The 3,507-nt window shown below is 51.7% G+C and overlaps 1 protein-coding gene across 1 annotated transcript in view; it reads right to left on the bottom strand.

Annotated features, from left to right (window-relative positions):
* FER (FER tyrosine kinase) overlaps positions 1-3,031 on the bottom strand; it is a 155,918-nt gene extending 152,887 nt beyond the window's left edge. Inside the window, exon 1 of the mRNA XM_054053621.1 lies at positions 2,984-3,031. The gene's annotated coding sequence lies outside the window, so the exon portion shown is untranslated. The remainder of the gene's footprint in view (positions 1-2,983) is intronic.
* Between the last annotated feature and the right edge of the window lie 476 nt (positions 3,032-3,507).

The following is a 3,507-nucleotide window of genomic DNA, read 5'->3' as shown; positions in this document are numbered from 1 at the left end:
TTCTTAAAAAGAAGGTTCTCTCAAACCTTGGAAACAAAGCTACAATTCCACTGATTCACTACTAAAAGAAGTTTCCAAAATAAATCTTTCCACAGAAATGCTACAGCTACCTAATGCAAATGTCATACAGCAAAAACTTGCTGCATATTTACATGCACTGTATTAGGAGAACAAGTCCTAATGAGGAGCAGCTCAGGGAACTGGGGTTGTTTAGCCTGGAGAAAAGCAGGCTGAGGGGAGAACTCATCTCTCTCTCTCTACAACTACCTGAAAGGAGGTTGTAGAGAGATGGGTGTTGGTCTCTTCTCCCAAGTGATAGGTGATAGGACAAGGAGGAATGGCCTCAAGCTGTGCCAGGGGAAGTTTAGATCGGACATTAGCAAAAATATCTTCAAAGAAAGGGTTATCAAGCTCTGGAACAGGCTGCCCACGGAAATGGTGGTGTCACCATCCCTGGAGGTGTTTAAAAGTTGGGTGGATGAAGTGCTTAGGGATATGATTTTAGTAGTGGACAGGTACAGTTGGAGTTGATGATTTCAAAGGTCTTTTCCAACCTAGTGATTCTATGATTCTATGATTTTAAATTATCTAACTCCCTAATTAAACAGTAAGTACTCAATAATTCCAAAACTGTCTGTATCATAATAATCCTCTCCGCAAAGTTTACAAAATGCACTTTTATAAGGCAAATACATCAACACTGTATTTAAGACAGTAATAAGCAGATAGTTTTATCGGAAGATGGGAGCATATTTGCAGTTTACTTCCTGCCGGAACAAACTCAGGCTTTTCTCTCTTCTCCTTCTTTGCTCCTCCTCCCCACCCATGCAAAAGAATCCCCCTTCCTTTTCCCAGACCCACTTCCCACACACTGCAGAAAAGCTCCTCCCTGTGAAGTGATGACCTCATGCTACTACCCCATGCTCTCTGGAGCAACTCCGGGCCTGCTGCCAGCTTTCTCCGCCTTCAGGCTGACACGGCAACATATCTTTCTTCAGCCCAATGCTTCCCAGCTGAAAGAACATCAACAAGTGACAGCAAGTGGCAGGGGCCGTCCGGGCACGAAGGTGGGCTCTCCGCATAGACAAAGGACAGAGCGCCAGCCGACTGCCATTGACTGGCACCTAGCACAAATCTACACACTACCACCAATGCACCTCTGCTCCCCACTGCACAAAGAACTAAGCTGAACTCTGAACATTTTAAAGTACGGAAATACATTCCAAGTTACCTAACTGCACTGCAACTCTACATAACTGAACCTTGCTTTCGTGTGTTAAATCTCTTTATTCTAGTGAAATAAATGTTACCTCTCCCCTTCTCTTAAGAAAGACCCATTTTATCTTCCATTGTGTCACTCTACTTTAAAATCCTCCCACTTCTTCTTCCCCCAGTCTTAACTTTCAAGCATCTTCTCAGCATGACTTACATATGGTCACTTTGCACACTGGCAATCCAAATACCAGATGCAGAAGAAGCTTCACTTGAAAGATTCAGTTGTGACATGAAGTTACACTTGTAGGAAATCAGAAAAGGATCATGGTGATGTTTGACAGAGCTTTTGCTCGTTTAAAAAGTAATCTTATACATATGAGAATCAATCTTCTCCGTCAAAGAAATGTCTCCAAAGCTCAGCTCTTCTGGGGTTAATGTTCCACATGTGTCTACTTTAAAGTTGTAACAGTACTGACAATTTGCCTCAATGCATTAAGGAGAGAATGTACATCTGTCTCACCAACAACATCACTCGACCTGTAACGAGTCCATCATTTGCAATCTGATTTGATGGTGAACCTATCAGAAGTATAAATGTCCCACCTGCTTCAGCCCTCCAAAGGCCAGCACATGCACATAGTAAAATGTATCAGTTATGCCTTTATTATATATTATTTAGCAGGTACAATTAACTGAAAATAACACCCAGTAAATTCTTCCTATCAACAAGATCACCATGTAAACCACCTTTTTCTTAAATAGCAAGTTATTAAAAGACGCAGAACATCAAAGTCAGTTTATGCAACTTTGTTACAAAGCCAGGAAAAGTTACATCAGCTACTCCAAAAGCCCTGCTGCTTTCTTACAAACAGAATCATAGAACCACAGAACGGTTTGGGATGGAAGGGACCTTAAAGACCATCCAGTTCCAACCCCCCTGCCTGGGCAGGGCACCTCCTACTAGACCAGGCTGCCCAAGGCCCCATCCAACCTGGCCTTGAACACCTCCAGGGATGGGGCAACCACAACTTCCCAGGGCAACCCGTGCCAGTGGAACCTGTACCACACTCATCGTGAATAAATTCCACTCTTTGATTGCTGCTCTTTGATGTATGTGAAAAGCCAGATAGCAGGAAACTCAGGAAGAATCAGAAGTCACAACAGTTAAGCTCGGAGGGCAGCAGGGGATATTACAAGTCGGTTTGTTTAAACGTATTACAAAACCTTAGGCGTTTCCCTAGCATGCGTCACTTCCAAGGGTGTATGCTCAGGTAAATCTAAACAGAAACACACTCCGACGTGTATTTAATGCCCTTCGGTAGGTTTTGCTCTCAGATACAAAATATGCGAGTCTTTAGGAGCCCCGCAATACACGAAGCACAGAACCTCACAGGAGGGCAGACCGGCCAGCAGTTGGGAGTGGGCCCTGTCTGAGCACGTAACCCGGGGCGTGAGCTACCGAAGTTACACCGCACTGTCACGGGGTAAGGAGGCACCAGACCCACCCGGGGCCGCCGCGTTCCCTGGTAGGGAGAGGGGTGTCACACACGCCGGGGCGCACCGGGCCGAGGCGCTGACAGCCGGGCCGGGCCCCGACCCGCCCCTTTCCCCGCGCTTCGCCCGCCCCGCCCGCAGGTGCCGCCCAGCGCGCGGCCTGCCCCCTCCCCCCCCCCGGTGCGCGCGGGCAGCACGCGGCAGAGGCGGGGCCGCCGCTCCCCCCCTCAGGGCCCGGCCGCCGCCGCCGCGCGCGCGACACCCCCTCCCCTACCTGGCAAGCCGAGCCCCCCCCTCCGCCGCCGCGGGCGTCACGGCCCGGCCCGCCCCGCCCACCCCGCCCCGCCGCCAGCCTCCACCTGACCGGCGAGGGCCAATCCGCGCGGGAGAGTGTCCCTACCCCGCCCCTCACAGCCAATCCGCGCCCTCCCCGCCCGCCAGTGACGCACCCGGCCGCGCCACCGCCCAGTGCGCGCCGTCGCACCGCCCCCACGCCTCCCAGCCATTGGCCGCCTGCAGCGGGGCGCGCTGGGGGCGTGGCTTCAACCTCACTAGCCACGCCCCTCCACGGCCCCGCCCATGCTGCGGCGCGTCAGTGTGCTGGCAACCCCTTCGCTCGCATCCCGTCGATTTAAAGGGCGGCCCTGGTAACAGCTCCGGGTTGACGGGCGCTGAGATCACAGGTTGGAGAGCCCACGAGGCACGTGCGCATTGCAAAAGCGCCGCAGCGCGCGCAAGCCCTGCCAGCCCTGCCCGCCGTTCCCACGCTGTTTGTCATCGCGTGGCGGAAACGCAGGG

The sequence above is a fragment of the Cuculus canorus genome, chromosome Z (assembly GCF_017976375.1).
Source record: "Cuculus canorus isolate bCucCan1 chromosome Z, bCucCan1.pri, whole genome shotgun sequence".
NCBI lineage: Eukaryota > Metazoa > Chordata > Aves > Cuculiformes > Cuculidae > Cuculus > Cuculus canorus.
Note: the sequence above shows the minus strand (reverse complement) of the source record. Positions and strands in the feature narration are given on the sequence as shown.